At 37.8% G+C, this 19,203-nt stretch overlaps 1 pseudogene; it reads left to right on the plus strand.

The window, feature by feature from the left end:
• LOC101955079 (antigen WC1.1-like) overlaps positions 1 to 18,050 on the plus strand; it is a 30,113-nt pseudogene extending 12,063 nt beyond the window's left edge.
• Positions 18,051 to 19,203: the final 1,153 nt, after the last annotated feature.

Here is a 19,203-nt window from a genome sequence, read left to right on the forward strand (position 1 = left end):
GTGACCATGTTTTTTTGCCTCTTCTTTGCCTTGATTGGAAGGTCATGCAACAATCTCTGCTTTGAAAGGTAAAAAGTAAGTTTGGTCTTCAAGGAACATTCTTCAGTTTTTTGTATCTGTAAGTGCCCAAATACCACATCTAATGGAGACATCCCCAATATCTCAAGCAACACACTAAGAACTCCTGTGTCCCAAGAGAAAGTAGAAGCCTGGAGCAATATATGAGAGACAGATAGATAGAGGTGAGGATATGGCCACAGGACCTGGGAGTTGGTTGAATGCAGATTGAGTCACAGCCACAGGCAGGATAAAGAAGGCAACCCTGGATATAGAGAAAGACATATATGTACGATCTTGATGAAACATGTTGAAAACCATCCTTGTCATCCTAGCTCTTTGGTCTACCTGGATAAAATTGAGACCTAAAGCTGTAATTATGAGAGCGGGTAAGAGGAGACATTTCCTGTGGTCAATAGAGTCCTGAAAACAGCAGAAATGTGGAGAATTGAGGATCTCCTAGGCTCAAGCATAGGGACAGAGGAATAATTTTCTAGTCTGGACTCTGAGATTCTTGTATGACTCAGGTTAGTGTCTTTCTAGCAAGTGAGTTAATTATGAGAAATGGAGGACATTTATCTGAGAGGAAAGTGGAAAGGATGTGCCAGGAGATTGACATGCAATATATATCTTACATTGAACCAAGGGAGAGGGAAATGTGCAGTCACCTGGCATGTGAAGCTGTCATTGGGAAGAATAAAACAAGGACATGAGAGGCTAGGTCAGGATGCCAACCATATTCTCCAAATTTATAACTTTGCACAAATCACCAACCATACCCAGGTCCCAATTCTGCCAAAATAAAAGGAAATGGTGCATTAAAATTCTCAATTTAATTTACAGATTAATGATTTTAATCTTAGCACAGATAGAAGTCACTATCAGAAAATACTTAGGATATTAGATATCTAGGACACTAACAGATGATTCTAGGAAACAAAAATGAAACAGAGTAATTTTATGCTACAAAATCAAAGGGATAGTACTTTTTTTGCTTAGAAATAAAACAACCATCTATGGTCATAACACAGTGAATGTTCCCGATCTAGTATGATCTTGGAACTTAAACAGAGTTGGGTCTGGTTAGTACTTGATGAGAGAAATAAAACAACCTCCAAATCTGAACTGTACATCAACTAACTACCTTTCTGTCATTCCAAGTGTAGACACCAAAGATGTCTTTTGCTGTCTTGTGCCAAACACATATGTTTAGTCATTTATAGACTCAAAACCCCAAGTCCCATAGGCCACTAAAAATTAAATTTTGCATGATCTGAGCATGGTTTCTCTCTTATTTGATTGAATCATTGATTCAGTCAATCTAATTATCTTCTAATTACTGATAATAAATAAATAAATAAATAAATACAAACCCTGAATACAGTTCTCTATAATGCAAGATAGATTTTTAAAATGTATGGTTTTCTTTACTTTTAATTTTTGTTCTCTTGGTCCTATGGTATTTCTATAGAAGTATGTTACATATAATAATTTTAAACAAGTGACAATTGGTAAAATTTTTCCTCTTAAGCTAGACTTTCCAAAAATGCATTGACTGCTATAGTTTGGATCTTAAAATTGTTCCCAAAGGCCCATGGTAAATGTTTAATCTCCAACATGGTTCTGTTAGGAGGTGAGAGACCCCTAAGGAGTCTGGAAATAGTGGAAATCACTGCGTCATTAAAGGCCTACTCTTGATGGAGATTATAGAACCCTGGCCTCCTCTTAACTCTCTTCCCAGACATGAGGTGAGCAATTTGCTGTACCTTGTTCTTTTACAGTGAGGAGCTATGTTACCCGCCAAAATTAGGCCAACCAAATACTAACTGTAAATTTTAAAATTGTGAATGAAATTAAGCCTTTTCTCTTTATAATGTAATTATCTCATGTGTGTCTCATAACAAAGCATTTGCTAAAACACTAACCTGGCTGACAGTTTTAGTTACAATGTTTATCTTTCATGTAAGATAAAATTCCATTTTTGAGTCAAATTTTTTGAAAATGCTCTTACCAAATCAATGGACAATGAAAAGATTTTTGCTACATCCCAGAAATAAAGGGTTTTAGTCAAAATGGAAATATGGAACCATTTTCATGACAGGCTAAAATTTTTAGGTTAGTAGGAAAGTGCTCAGATATGCCTTCTTCAAAATAAAATTGGATATTATTTGATATATCTGTGTGTGTGTTTTGTCTGTGTGCATTATGAATGACTTTCACATGTGCTTATTTAACCACTGAAAAGTTTATTTTAGGGCACAATGAAAAGTAGTCAATATTATTTTTTCTAAACACTTAAATTTTCAACAACATAAAAATATATATGTCCTAATGATTTAAGGTAAATACTAACTAACTTTTAAATACTAACTTTCTAAACATAATTATCTTTTGTCTACATTTACATGCTGCTGCATTGCACTCTCATAAGAACTTAGTTCTTTTTAATATTTTTTAAATCTCATGAATATTTTTATAGCAGCCTTCTATTTCACAAATTCCTTACTATATTTACATTTATTTTTACTTATCAACTCCAAAAATCCTATAGAAAACATCAAATAGTACCAATTTAGATGTTGAACAGTATTCTATCAAATATTTGCATTCACTAAAGAAAACAGTATAAAAATTATTTATGTTTCCACTTCAAAAAGTAAGATCTTTAAAACCTTCAAAAATAGTTTGGAGTCCTATTAAGGAAGTCAAGGCCTAATACAACATGATGGAGATTTGGGCTTACTTTTTCTTCTAATAAGCAGAGCATCTCTGGTTTAATTCTCTAGGTTCTTGACCCACTTTGAGTTGAATTTTGTGCATGGTGAGAGATAGAGGTTTAATTTCATTGTGTTGCATATGGATTTCCAATTTTCCCAGCACTCTTTGTTGAAGATGCTATCTTTTCTCCAATGTATGTTTATGGTGCCTAATATAAGATAATTATAATTTTGGGGTTAGTCTCTGTGTCCTCTATTCTGTACCATTGGTCTACCAGTCTGCTTTGGTTCCAATACCATGTTGTTTTTGTTACTATTGCTCTGTAGTATAGTTTAAAATTGGGTATAGTGATGCCACCTGCTTCACTCTTCCTGCTAAGGATTAAGGATTTTTTTAGCTCTTCTGGGTCTCTTATTTTTCCAGATGAATTTCATGACTACTTTTTTTATTTGTATGAAGAATGTCATTGAGATTTTGATTGGAATTGTATTAAATCTGTATAGTTCCTTTGTTAATATGGTAATTTTGACAATATTAAATCTGCTTATCCAAGAAGAAGGTTGATCTTTCCATCTTCTAAGGTCTTCTTTAATTTCATTATTTGGCATTCTGTAGTTTTCATTTCAGAGGTCTTTTCCCTCTTTTGTTAAGTTGATTCCCAAGTTTGTTTGTTTGTTTGTTTTTGAAGCTATTGTAAATGGGATAGTTTTCCTCATTTCCCTATCAAAGGATTTGTCACTGATATACAGAAATGTCTTTGATTTATGAGTGTTGATTTTACATCTTGCTACTTTGCTGAATTCATTTATCAGTTCAAGAAGTTTTCTGGTGGAATTATCTGGGTCTCTAGGTATAGAATCATCACTGGCAAATAGTGTTAATTTGAGTTCTTTTTTTCCTATCCATATCCCTTTAATTTCCTTAGTTTGTCTAGTGGAATACTATTCAGCATTAAAAGAGAATAAAATCATGGCATTTCCAGGTAAATGGAAGGAGTTGGAGAATATACTGCCTAGTGAATTTAGCCAATCCCAAAAATTCAAATGCCGAATGTTTTCTCTGACATAAGGATGCTGATTCATAATGGGGCTGGGGGTGGGAGCATGGGAGGATTAGAAAAACATTAGATAGAGCAAAAGGGAGGGAGAGTAAGGGAGGGGGCATGGGGTATAGGAAAGATGGTGGAATGAGATGAATATTATTGTCCTAAGTACACATATGAAGACACAATGGTGTGACTCAACTTTGTGTACAACCAAAGATATGAAAAACTGTGGTCTATATGTATAATATGAATTGTAATGCCTTCTGCCTAGCATAGATAACAAATTTGAATAAAAAATCAATAAAATAGTTTGGTTGCTTTTACAAGGTTACTACATATTTCCTGTTAGACTTATTTTCATAAATTTAATAGATGCATCCCAAATTGCAGCTAAATATCTCTTTTGGTGCACCATTGCTCTTGATCAACACATTGCTGATGATACACTACTAACCCAGAATCCCTGATGGATTAGTAACTACCACCTCCCAAAACACAGGAGAGGTCAGTAGGAGTCACTAGCCTGTGTTTACCATATTCTTGTGGATCAAATATACATTCTGGGTTCCACAGTCTCAGCTGTGTGGGAAGGACATGTCTAAAGAGCAAAGGTAAATGGAAAGAACTAGAAATTGGAAAGAAAATGTGAAAAATATTCTAGAAGCATCAGGTCCCCCATTTCTCATACTTTCTCTTTAGAAGCTCATCTTTTCTGTAATCTCTACAGTTTTATATATTAAACCACTTTTAGTTAAGTACCTATCATTTGTAGGGAAAATTAACATTAAGAGACCCAGCATCACTCTTCCTGCTAAGGATTGCTTTAGCTATTCTGAGTCTCTTATTTTTCCAGATAAATTTCATGATTGCTTTTTCTATTTCTATGAGAAATATCATTGGAATTTTTATTGGAATTGCATTAAATTTGTATAGTGCTTTTCAAAGTATGGTCATTTTGATAATATTAATTCTGCCTATCCGAGAGCAAGGTGGATCTTTCCATCTTCTAAGGTCTTCTTTGATTTCTTTCTTTAGGGTTCTGTGATTTTCATTGTATAGATCTTTCACCTCTTTTGTTAAGTTAATTTTCAAGTTTTTTTGTTTTGTTTTGTTTTTGTTTTGTTTTGTTTTGGGGGGCTATTGAGTATAGGATAGTTGTCCATGTTTCCCTTGCAGACAATTTGTCACTGATATACAGAAATGCCTTTGATTTATGGGTGTTGATTTTATATCCTGTTACTTTGCTGAATTCACTTACTAGTTCTAGAAGTTTTCTGGTGGAACTTTTATGGTCTTCCAGGTATAGAATCATATCATCAGCAAATAGTGCCAATTTGAGTTCCCATAGGGATATTAGTTCACTGATTGGGTTAAGAGTCTCATAAACCAATCATTTCTCTTCTAAAACTTCTTGCATTGTCTCATTAAGAGCTTTGGGGAACACCTCACATCCAAACCATAACATGCACTAAGGCTTGAGCAGGACTAGGTCATGGCTACAATAAGGTACAACCTCACTCAAGTGGCTGGAGATATAGCTCAGTGGCAAAGCACACCCAACATGCTTGAGGTTCTTGGCCCATTTTATCCTTTCTTGATCACAGGCATTTATGACCATTTCTGGGCCTCCATTGACCACTCTCCTTGTCCCCTGCTGTACCTGGCAGGGAAGGTCATGCTGTAACCTCTGGCTTTCAGAGATGGCTAGGAAACCCAATAATACAGGGCCAGTTTGGTCTTCAAGGAAGATTTTGGAATCTATTTGGACCTCTTCCTGGCCAAATAACACATTGATGGGTACATTCATATCTACTCAGATGACACAGTTCTGTGCCATAAAGAGAATAGTAGGATTGTAGAGTGATAGATGAGGAGAGAGGTGGATACAGAAACAAGGCTCATGAGCAAAGCCCTGGAGAGCTGGTTAGATGCAGAAAAGTCTCTTCTATAGGCATGTGGAGGAGGAAATCTTGGTCTTAGTGGAAAAAACAAAGGTGTGATCTTAATGAAAGATGTTGGAAATCAACTTGGCCATCCTGCCTCTTTTGTTTATCTGTATAAATTTGAGTCCAAAAGTTCTAGTAATTATGGGAAGTGTGAGAGGCCATTTCCACAAGCTTAAATCACCCTAGTTTACTAAAAACTGAAATGTGGAGAATTGAGGATCTTCCAGGAGCTGGTGCAGGTATAGAAAGAGTAGTTTCGTGAAGACCAACTCCCTATAAGCCCTCCTGGGGCATGACTGAAGTGTTTTTATAAATGAACCCAGTTTGTAAACTGGAAGCCACATCTGTGAAATAAGGTTACAGATGAAGCACCAAGGAGAAAGGCACAGGGTATATCCTCAATGGCAGAGGTTGGGGGAGGGAATGGGGTAAAAGCCTGAAAGGGGAGGAGCTAAAGGGAGACAAGCTGTTGCTGAGAAACAAAATGAGGTCACAGTAGAAAGTTCTGAATGCCACCATATCTCTAACCTCTAACAAATCACTTACTCTCCCCAGGTTCTGTCAAGACATAAGGACATAGCACATGAGCATCTTCAATAGTATATTGTTTTTAGTAATTTTTAACACATTTAACACTGTCAATAGCATTTATCACTGTGGAGGTTTAAACTTAGCCATGAAAAAAGCTGTCATGTCAAGATATTTAAGGTACTGGAGAATTCAAATAGAGAGGTTTAAGAAGGAAATTGAAACTGAGAATGGATTTAGGATAAATATCATAGTACCTCATTTATTTATATAGGAAGCAACCAACACCTGGACCTTACCTGAAAACTGCTCATCTATCTGTCCCAAAAGAATCTATTTGCTGCCATGTGCTAAACACACACTTCTTTTCTTTTTAGTGCCAATTCTCCAAGTTCTTTAGCCACACAGAAGGACCATTTTCCTTCGTAGGTTGCTGTGGGCCTGATACATCCTCCTTTTGGACTGGAACACAAATGTGTCTCTATCTCTTCTTATTCATGACACAAAAAGTAGATTTTGTTCTCTAGAGAACAATAGATAGATTTATTTCTTGAACACACAAATATACATGCTATGTATATGTGTGTTGGCTGAGGAGTGTGTACATTCATTCATTCATTTCTTTTTTTTTCCTAGTACCTTATTTTATCACTTGTTTACTTAGTTTGAATTTTATCATGGGAGCCATTTTATCCTGCAATAAGTGCTGTCTAAAGGCCCTGTAATAATGATGTCCATCACATTCCACCATCATTACTAACCCCCTTCCCCCTCCCTTCCCCTCCCTCCCCTCTGCCCAATCTAGAGTATTCCTCCCATGCTCCTTCTCCTTACCCCACTCTGAGTCTGTCACCTTATGTCAGAAAAATCATTTGCCATAAATAGGCCCTGATATTCATCATGTGGAATTAGGCCCCAACTTCCTTAATAAAATTCCTATAGTGCAAGAATTAAAAACAAGAATCAATAAATAGGGACTGTAAATGTGGCTCAAGTGGTAGCACGCTCGCCTGGCATGCGTGCAACCCGGGTTCGATCCTCAGCACCACATACAAATAAAGATGTTGTGTCCGCCGAAAAACTAAAAAATAAATATTAAAAAATTCTCTCTCTCTCTCTCTCTCTCTCTCTCTCTCTCTCTCTCTCTCTCTCTCTTAAAAAAAGGATCAATAAATAGGATGGAATCAAACTAAGAAGTTTCTTCTCAGCAAAACAAACAATCTGTGAGGTGAATAGAGAGCCCATATCCTGGTAGCAAATCTTTAGCCCTCACACATCAGATACAGCACTAATCTCTAGGGTATATAAAGAACTCAGAAAGCTAAGCACAAAAAAAAAACAAATAACCCAATCAATAAATGGGCCAAGGACATGAACAGACACTTCTCGGAAGAGAATATTTAATCAATAAATATATGAAAAACATGTTCATCATCTCTAGCAATTAGATAAATGCAAATCAAAACTACTCTAAGATATCATCTCACTCCAGCCAGAATGGCAGCTATTATGAAGATAAACAACAGTAAATGTTGATGAGAATGTGGGGGGAAAGGCACACTCATACATTGCTGGTGGGATTGCAAATTTTTGCAGCCAATATGGAAAGCAGTATGGAGATTCTTTGGAAAACTTTGAATGGAACCACCATTTGACCCAGCTATCCCTCTCCTCAGTATATACCCAAAGGACTTAAAAACACAATACTACAGGGACACAGCCACATCAATGTACATTCATTTCTTGAATCAGCAATCTAGAACAGACTTTAAACATTGCTACTCCTAAGTTTGTCTTCAGACACTTGCTCAAAAAATTCACATTCTGGCACCATCTGTTAAATCCACTCCACATACCCCAAGACTGAAAAATTAAAAGATTTCACAGCATTACCTGTGAACTGTAGCTTCCTACTTCTATTCCCTAATATTTCTTGTTGACTGTTTCTTTCTCCCATAGGATTTGTGCATCTGGATGGAGGACACAGACCTTGCTCTGGGCGAGTGGAAGTGAATTCTGGAGGAGAGTGGATTCCAGTATCTGATGGGAATTTCACACTACCCACAGCCCAGGTCATCTGTGCAGAGCTGGGGTGTGGCAAGGCTGCATCTGTACTGGGGAACCTGCCCTTCAGAGAAGACAGTGAACAGGTCTGGGCTGAAGAGTTCCAGTGTGAGGGGAAGGAGCCTGGGCTCTGGTTCTGTCCCAGAGTACCCTGTCCTGGAGGAAGTTGTCCCCACAGAGAGGCTGTGCAAGTTGTCTGCTCAAGTGAGACAGCAGGACTTTAACCTCTCTGCACACTTTGTGGGGATAATAAAAGTGTGTGATGTTGCCAAAACCCTGTCTTCTACCAGGATATACAGATGTTCGGCTCATGAAAAATGGCAGCTCTCAGTGTGAAGGTCAAGTGGAGATGAAGACCTCTGGAGGCTGGAGAACTCTCTGTGCCTCCCACTGGAGTATGGCCAATGCCAATGTTGTTTGCCATCGGCTGGGCTGTGGAGTCGCCATCTCCACCCTAAAGGGAGCATACTTCATGGAAGGAGGAGATGAGATCTGGAGAGACCAATTCCACTGCTCAGGGTCTGAGTCCTTCCTGTGGAATTGTCCTGTGACTGCCCTGGGTGTTCCTGCCTGTTCTCATGGAAACACAGCCTCTGTGGTCTGCTCAGGTAAGAGAGGTCAGGGCTGACTGGCATGACATGTCTCTAAGAGCAATCAGTATGAAGAGCTGGCTTCAAATACAAGACATTTGTGATAAAATATGATTCTTCTCAATGATAATTCATTTTTCTGGCTCTGGCAAGGAGTATTAAGAGGAATAGTTTTTAGTTGGCATTATTATTTACTGCAATTTATAGAGAACACTGTAAAACAGTGAATGGTAGCTCTGTCCATTTTCTCAACCTGGACTATCATAGAGCATTAGCAGCTCCCAGGAGTCGCCTGCACATCCCTCAAGTCACTGTGCCCTTCTCCCCTCCAAAGGAGACCACTCAAACTTCTGCTGGAAAAGAATATTTTTTCAGGTTTTGAGATTTATGTAAAATCATGCACCATGTTCTCCTTTTGTATCTACCTTGACTCAATATTTAGAATTCACCCATGTTTTTAATTTTAGCAAAGCCTCATTTATTTTTATTGCTGTAGAGTTTTCTGCCAAATAACACAGGATCATATATTGATCTATTCAAATGATATGGATATTTGTGTTGTTTGCACTTTTTGAGTAACAAAATAATGGTCCTACAAATCACCATGTCAACATATTTTGGTGCAATTATGGATATATTCATGCATGGTTTTTAATTATTGTCTTTTCATATTCCCTTTCTTAATGTAGAGTTCTTTCTGGAGTCAGATTCCTATTCTCATCAAATTCATATCAATATTTCCTGTATAGTTAATGTTCTAATGTCCTTTTAAGTAGAAATTTGCTACTATTAAGATAATAGCAATATTCCCCAAGAGTATTTTATGCATGTTTAGTTACATTTCTTTTACATATAATTGCATAATCTTTCTGGGGTTGCTATATAGTGTGTTGTGTGAAAAAAGTTTTACTTTATTGTTTGGACATCCAATTGACTCAGAATCATTACTGAAGAGCCTTTTCCCAACTGCTGTGTAACCTTTGATTTACACAGGGTGCCAATATTTCTGACTCTTGCTCCATGCTCTGTTCTGGTCCATTCTATTATTTTCTTTGCTTGTTGCCATGCACACCTCCTTAATTATTATAACTTCATAACATGTCTGATGAACTTTTTTAAGATTACTTTTTTATCTTTTATTGATTTTATTTTTTAAATACACGACAGCAGTGGAATACATTACAATTTTTATTATGCATATAGAGCATAATTTTTATATCTCTGTATATAAAGTATGTTCACACAAATGTATGCCTTTATACATGTACTTTGTTTTTTATTGCATTACAATTCTTAATACACATATATACCACAATTTTCACATCTCTGTTTATATATAAAGTATGTTGACATCCAATTAAAGTCTTTACATATGTACTTTGTATAATGATGTTCATCATATTCCACCATCCTTGCCAATCCCCTGCCTCCTCCCTTTCCCTCCCACCCCTCTTTCCCTATCTAGAATTCATCTAATCCTCCCGTGCTCTCCCTCCCTACCCCACTATGGGTCAACCTTTTATATCAGAGAAAACATTTAGCATTTGTTTTGGGGGGATTGGCTAACTTCACTTAGTATTATCTTCTCCAATGCCATCCATTTACTGCAAAAGCCATGATTTTGTTCTTTTTTAATGCTGAGTAAAATTCCATAGTGTATATATGCCACAATTTTTTTATCCATTCTTTCACTGAAGGACATCTAGGTTGGCTCCACAGTTTAGCTATTATGAATTGTGCTGCAATAAACATTGATGTGGCCATGTCCCTGTAGTATGCTGTTTTTAAGTCCTTTGTGTATAGTCTGAGGAGAGGAATAGCTGGGTCAAATGGTGGTTCCATTCCCAGATTTCCAAGGAAATACTGCTTTGCAAATTGGCTGCACCAATTTTCAGTTCCACAAGCAATGTCTGAGTGTACCTTTTTCCCAACATCCTCGCCAACACTTGTTATTTGTCTTCATAATAGCTGCCATTCTGACTGGAGTAAGATGATATCTTAGAGTAGTTTTGATTTGCATTTCTCTGATTGCTAGAGATGATGAGCATTTTTTCATGTTTTTGTTGATTGATTGTATATCCTCTTCTGAGAAATATCTGTTCAGGTCCTTGGCCCATTTCTTGACTGGGTTATTTGTTTTGTTTAAATAACTGTTCTAATTGTGTTGCTTTTGTTGCCCAGTGCATTGGTCATACATGGTCTTATGCATTTCACATAAATTTTACAAATAACATGATATATTTAATTGAATAATAGCATTTAGATTTAGTTGGATTTGACCTAAACATCAATATAGAGCTAATGACTCTATATTGTATAGATATAGATATATCTCTTAATTTTTCTTAGATTTTACATAATTTTTACTAGATATACTTTTGATGTGTTATGGTTTTGATGCTTTTTTATGTGTTTCTTTCAGTGAAATGTTCGAGGAATTAATTCTATTAGTGTTTTAGTTGGCTTTTTAGCTGCTGTGACAATGGGCCTGACAAGAATAATTTTAGGAGAAAAAGTTTATTTTGAAGCTCAACATTTCAGAGGTCTCTGTCCATAGATAGCCTATTCCATTTTTGGGGTTGGACGTAAGGCAGAATATCATAGTAGAAGAGTGAAGCAGGGGAAAGGAGGTCAGCAGATGGCCACCAGAAAGCAGAAATAGCAAGAACTCTTCTCAACAGACAAAACATAAACCCCAAAGATATGCCCCCAGGGTGAATCTCATCCAGCCACAACCTACAAGCTTACACTTACCACCCAGTTACTCTTATCAGAGGATTAATGTACTCATTGGATTAAGGTCCTCATAATCCAATCATTGCACTTCTAAACTTTCTTACATTGTCTGACACATGAGCTTTTGGGGAACACTCAATATCTCAACCATAACAATTCATTTTCATCTTCACTTTTTGTGGCTTTGTTCTTTTTTCTCTTTATTTTATTTTATTTTGGTAATTTTAGAATTCTTACTAAGCTTCAAAGATAGTATAAAATTCCCAGCTAACCTTAACCCAGATTCTCCAATGCTATTATTTTTGTATATTATCCCCTCATTCTGCCACATTTATCTCTGAATATATAAAATATTCTGAGTAACTAGTAACTAGTTAAGAGTAGGTGGATAGAATTATATATCCCTTTACTTTTAAAATATTAATGAGAATATTTACATAACCATAGTGTCATTGCCAAATTTCATAAACTAACCTAATGGCTTCCACATATGATGGAGAACATGTGGTACTTGTTTTTCTGTATATGAGTTATTTAACTTCTATCCATTTTTATGCAAATAGCTGGACTCCATTATTCTTTATGGCTGTACTTTTTACCCATTTTCTTTATGAATTTCTTTGACAATGGGCACTGATTCCATAATGTAGCTATTGTGAATAGTGCCACAGTACACATGGGAACATAGGATTGCTGTTTCACAGTAAATGTAATTGTTCTAGATTCTATTGTTTTGTAATCCATCCCCCATTCCCATAAAAATATAACAACACAAATTTTAAAAATCCATTTTATTTTGCCCATGATTTCCAGATTCATAAATTTGGAAAGGGCTATTGGCAGTTGCCTCTTGGAGTCTCTGATGATGTTGCACTTGGATCTCATCTTGCAGCTGAGGTCACTTGTAAAGAAAACAAAAGGAGGCAGAAGTAAGGTGAAGAGGCAGAATGGCAGAATAGCAGGATGGCAGAATGGCATAAAGGCAGAAAACCTTTGTCCAAGCTGCCAGCCTTATGGATATCAATAGGTTATTAGGTCACTGGCAACAGTAATACATTATTGTTCATTGTGTCATTAGGCAGTTTACAGAGTTAGCAACATTATGCAGCTTATTTCTCAGTTACATCCTATAGTTGCAATATGCAAGGAGATTTGTGTAGCTCTTAAGAAAGTCCATTGTTTAAAGTTAGTGTTATGTGGACCGGGTCAGGTTCATCGGAGCTTGGTGAAATTTTGTGATTGTCTAACAAGAGAGTTCCTTTATTCACAGGAGCTGAGTGCCTGAGATCAAGGTCAAGGCTGATAAGACTCTAGCACAGAGCCTCCTCATGCAGAGCATTGCCACAGCAGCTAGGCATTGCACATCTATTAGTTATCTTACTAGTTCTTGGAGGAAACTGCAGAATATTCCAAGTGTGAAAAACACAATGCCTGTCACCACCCTCTCCCCCAGGAGTTTGCTCATCAGAGGAATACTGTCCTCTACATTTCCACAGCCAGAATCCTTAGAGTCATTGAAGACTTGATCAACCTGGAAATCCAGGATAGTTCATTCACATGGCTGATAACTTGAAGTTCAGCTGGGGCTGCTGACAGAACTACCTGCAAATGCTTTCTCCTATATGATAGTCTACAGAGTAGATTTCCCATAAAGTAAACATCCTACTAAGCCAAAAGGAGGAGGCATGACATTCTAAGCTAATTCTGAAGTCAAGCCATGCTAGATTTACCACATTCTATTGCTTATGGGCAACTCACTATAGCCAGCTCAGATTCAACAGAGGAAAAATGCACTGCCCAGGTCAGTGGATAGAGTGTCACAGATTTGCGGGGGGGGGGGAGCTATTTTTATAAACTACAGGTGTGTTAAATGTCTCATTTTGTGTATTTTCTAATTTATAATTTGCACCATCAATTATGGCCTTAATGCCTAAAACTTGTAAAGTATATGGGAATGTTAGGTTCTCTCACCATGTCTGTTGATTTCATATTATATTTTCTACAGTTTTGTCCTTCTGTTCTTCACTCTGTATTTTCCAATATTCTTCCACTTACTATTTCTTTTTTGTGCAAACCTACAGTGTTGTTAGACTCATATTCTGTTTTTTTTTATTTTTAGCTACTGACTTTTTATTGGTTCTTTTTAGTTATACATGACTCACAAATATTTATTGGATTCTTTATCATTTCTACCAAAGCACATATCATATTATAAAATTTTAAAAATTTAATCATGATCATTGGAATTACCTATAATTACCTATTGGTAATTACTACCAATCTGTGAAAATCTTTCTTTTTTCTCTTTGTCTCCTTTGTTTTCTACATGATCTCTTTTTTAAGTGTGGGGCTTTTTGTTTGACTGACATTGTGTATGAAAAAACATCCATCCTACAAAAACACTTCAGAAAGGATTTTGTTTTGCTTCTTCAATACACTTTATTTAGGGTATATCACCTTACACACACAAAAAAAAAGTGAAGTGGCTAGAAACTGGGTACCATCTCCATAATGAAAATTCTTTTCATTTACAAAATTTGATACAAGTTTCCTGATTGGTTAACATGATTCCTCCCCTTTGGTCCAACTAAATTTTACTTGTGTTCTCCGAGGGATATCTGGCAAACATGCTCAGATTTTCATAGTCTAATATACTACCTTTGAAAGGTCAAGTGTCTCCAGAGGAAAATAGCTGATGCTAGTTTTCACTTTTCGCTGAACTTGACTTCTAGGTCTTGCTTTCCTGGGAGCTGTGCAATACTCTCAAATACCACTGATATATTCACACTTTACTAAAGTCATTCCTAGGACTTTGTTTAAGAGAGAAGAGTATGTCAGAAGCATAAGCAGAAATCTCTGTTAGAATATCAGCTCTGAATATAGGAAAATATTAATCCTGTGTTACAGCTTTCAGATGCCATCACTAGATTATTGTCTAGTTTAATTCAGTTACCTGGTCTCTAACCCCTTTGATAGGAAACCAGGCCCAGATGCTGCCCCAGTGCAATGACTCCTGGTCTAACACAGCAGGCTCTGCACCCTCAGAGGACCATACTGCCAACTGTTCAGGTAAGCAAGGCTCCCAGCACAAGAGCCTTCCCATTCCCTGTGGAAATGCCCACTAACATGACCCTGTCTCTTCTCAGACAGCAGACAGCTCCGCCTGGTGGATGGGGGCAGTCGCTGTGCAGGGAGAGTGAAGATCCTGCAGCAGGGATCCTGGGGATCCATCTGTGATGACAGCTGGGACCTGAGTGATGCCCATGTGGTGTGCAGACAGCTGGGCTGTGGAGTGGCCCTGGAGGCCACCATCTCTGCTCACTTTGGAGAGGGATCAGGGCCCATCTGGCTGGATGAGCTGAACTGCACAGGAGAGGAGGCCTATGTGTGGCAGTGCTCTTCCCAGGGCTGGGGACAGCACAACTGCAGTCACAAAGAGGATGTGGGGGTCATCTGCTCAGGTCTGCTCTTCACACTGTGCACAGGTCGGGGAGGGAAGGGTGGGGTTTGCAGGATGGTATCTGAGCCACAGCACAGGGGTTGGGAAAGGGCAGAGGGGAAGGATAGTTTCTGTCTTTCCAGTAGAGATGAGGTACTTCCATTTCCTCCTGCAGGAGCTGAGCTTCTGCTCCTTCCTTCCCAGCACTGTCCCCTGACACAGTCATTCTCTACACCGTCCATTTAAAGCTGTCATTCATCTTCTCTTACCTGTAGGTGCAACATCATGACCCACCCAATCAATTTTCTATTACTTAGCATAGACTGAGTGGCTCAAAACAACACAAAATTATTATCCTACACTGTGTAGGTTATAATTTGACCTGAGTCTATCTGGCTATAAGCAAGGTATTAGGAGGTTGCAACCCTGAAGCTCTGTGAAGACTCATTTTCTTCCTTTTGCAGCTTCTAGAAGTTGCCTGAATTCCTTGTCTCATAGCAGCTTTCTTCAAACCAACACCAATACAATTCTCTAACCATCATTCCATGTTCACATTTCCCTCTTGAGGTTCCAAAAGAATTACCTGCTTTTGATGTTAGAGGTCTAAAGATATGACTTGAGAGTGCTTACCTATTAATCCAGGATGATTGATGATAATCCATGAAAGAATCTTTCTTAGTCATGTCTGAAAAGACCTTTTGCAATGAAGTAAAATATTCACAAGCTCCCAAGATCAGGGAGTGAACATATTTGGAGCTCCATGTTCTGCTACCCCTCTATCCACCCTCCTTTTCTAGTATTTGTCAGATTGTTAATCAGATAGTAGATAGTGTACTTCCTGCAGACATCCGAGGTCAGTGTTCCTATCTGTTTATTTACTAATATTACATTGTTGTAGAAATAGAGAAGTACAGGTTAGCAAACAAGTTAAAGGGACAAAAATTTCAGTATTTCTTCTAGTAGGAACATCCTCAGGAGAGGTGGCAATGAGCACTCACTATTTAGGAATAATGAAAAAACAACAGTAAAAGTTGAATGCTCACTGTGCCCAGTTTTCCTCCTCTTGCTTTCAGAGTTCTTGGCCCTCAGGCTGGTGAGCGAGGACCAGGAGTGTGCTGGGTGGCTGGAGATTTTCTACAACAACACCTGGGGCAGTGTCTGCCACAGCCCCATGGAAGCTATGACCTTGTCCATGATCTGCAGACAGCTTGGCTGTGGGGACACTGGGACTCTGGATTTCTTGGTTCCTTCCAGGGAAGGTTCTAGACCACACTGGGTAGATGGAATCCACTATCAGGAAACTGATACCTCTCTCTCTGGCAGTGTCCTTCTGACTCCTGGAGACACCAATCTTGCTCTGCAAAGGAGGAAGCTCATATCACGTGTACAGGTGACCTACTATTTCTGTGTTTGCCCTATTCCTGTATGTTGTTGTAAAATAGGAAAGTTTCATATTTTCAAATATAATGAATTAGTTGAAATAAGTCTACACAATGAATACTGGATAGAGATTACTTTATATAACTCTAAGAAAATCTGCAATGAAAGCAATTTATGTGAAAAGTACCAGAGATTGAACTGAGCATATGGCAGCATGAAGTTTTACTCTGATGAACATTCTTAGCAATTAGGTAATGCTGTCTTAGATTATATTAATCAATATATATTTTGTTAGTGAGAGGGTGAATGATTGCATCTCAGTAATACTCATTGCTTACTATGTGCTATCACTATTTTCCCACACCCTACCCTACCACATGTAATGTGACTTAATTATCATAATCAATAATGATATGTACCATGGTGATAATTTATTTCAGATGAGGAAACTGAGTTTAGAAGTAAACACTTCATTTCCTTCAAACTTTCAAGTGAGTGAGAGGCAATTTGGGGAGTCAAATATATTGAGCTATTTACTGTGAAATCCAGCTACACCGACAGACAACTCCTCAGGTCATTTTGTTGATGTAAAGAAATGAAGTGACTTTTGGTAGAAATTTAATTCCAGTAAGAGCACAGACACAAGAAAAAAACACTGCCCCTGTCCTCATGGAGTTTTCACTCCAGCCTGGAGGCACAACCATGCATAAATTTGAATGTCATGAAGATGCTGCTGAAATTTGTGCTTTGGGGAAAAGAGAAATCATTTTTAGTTTGAGACTTAAAGAAGGAGTAGAGGTCCAGTGAAAGAAGAAAGTAGATTACTTATCAGTGTAAATAATGAGGAGGGAGGTGAATGGTGACCTTGAGGTATGGATAAAATCCCATTATGAACAGAGCAGGAGGATAAGGAGAGAGTGACGCATGGTTACCTGGATGGGGAAGAAGAGCTTGAGGCCTCTCCAAGGCATAGCCTCAGTAACAATCCTGTTGAAAAGCTGTTTGTTAATCTTCTCATATCTATATTATGGGTAATTACTGGGAGATGAGCAGTGGGTCTCCTGTAATTTTTTAAATTTATCTCCTCATAGTCCCAATAGTCTTGGTTGATATTACCTCATCTGAACCCTTATCCATATGCTACTGCAAACTAATATGCCCATTTCATCCCTCCCCCAGAAAACATTCCATGGGGCCTATTGGAAATTGGAGCCTATTATCTTCTAAATTTTAAGGTCTGTAATATCCCCTTCAGTTTCTTATTCTCATTAAAAAATTAAAAACTGGCTGTCCTCTGAAAACAATGATGTTCTTATCATTTGGAGAAGCTATGCTTCCCTTTCAGCAAAGCTTTTTATTTCTAGGTCAAATCTTATAATAAGATTGCAATTATTCACCCTAGTCTTAAAATATTTCTGCTGTGCTTTGATAACAATTTCTTTTCTGTTTCTCCATGTCCAGCTACTTGCAATTTGCCCCATGAGGTGGCACCAACCTTCACTTCTGTTGTTGTCACTCTGCAGCCTCCCAGTCCTCCTGACCCATAAAGGCTGCAGTAGCAGGCTCACCAGGCTCCTCTGTCTCCTGTTCCTAGTGCTACCAACATCCTTGACCACAACTGAGATAACATCCTGGCCTCTCCAGTCCTGACTTTCTCCCTTTGAAACACTCCCTCCCACCCCATCTCCATGTATGGCTACAATTTTGACCATCACTAGCTCTCCAGCTTGAGATCTTGATTGCATTGTTCACTTGTCTACTATTGCCCCTTCTCCTTATGGCACATATTCATGATGCTCCTTTTCCAGATATTTCATCCTCATAATGTTTTCCTTTATTAGTTTTTTAGATTTCCACTCTCCTCAGGATTGCACATTTTTTTTACCCTGATTAGACAACATGGTGCCCTATTATAATCCTCCCCCTTCAAGTTCACTAAACTCCATGGTCTCTTCCATTAGTCCCCAACAACGATGGTTGTGTCATCTACCTAACTACTGCCTGCCTGCACAAGAATAGGCAAGGACTGCTACTATATCATGGACAAGTACTATATCTTGTTATAATGTGAAATTAACCTGCTAATCTCTGAATTTGTAATCCAGCCTCTGAGGGACCATACACATTGGTCCTATATTCCAGTGTACTTCTATCTGTGTAACATGTTATTTTACAGATTCTCAGATCTCCCCCACCATATACTTAAATGATGATCTTGCCTCAAATATCTCTGGAAATAGGAACTTTCAGCTTTCTACTTTGTTTTTGCCTAATATAGTAATTCTACCTTATTTGTTCCCCTTATTCTGTCTTACAGCTTTGCAATTTCTCTGTTCAACTTATAAATTTTAGACAAACTATTGGTTGAACCTCAGACTCTCTATTCTTACTTACCTATACTGCTTCCACAGATGTGCATTCTAAAGAACATTGTAGGTTATTTCTCTGTGCCATCTTTGTCTTGTAATAATGGGTTTTGAAACTCTAGATATTATGTCAGAGCCCAAGACATCTTTCTCTGTAGATTTCATACAAGATATCTCTGTAAGTTCAGGCATGTTGTTATAGACAGCATAGAATGTAGGGAATTCTTTCTGTGGTTATTTTTTCCAGTATTGTTTTTAGTGGTTGGACTGAGGGAATATGACAACAACCTGTGCTGAGGTCCTTAAAGGCACTTTTTCCACTATATTTGAATTA

This window comes from Ictidomys tridecemlineatus, chromosome 6 (genome assembly GCF_052094955.1).
Source record: "Ictidomys tridecemlineatus isolate mIctTri1 chromosome 6, mIctTri1.hap1, whole genome shotgun sequence".
In the NCBI taxonomy this organism is placed as follows: Eukaryota; Metazoa; Chordata; class Mammalia; order Rodentia; family Sciuridae; genus Ictidomys; species Ictidomys tridecemlineatus.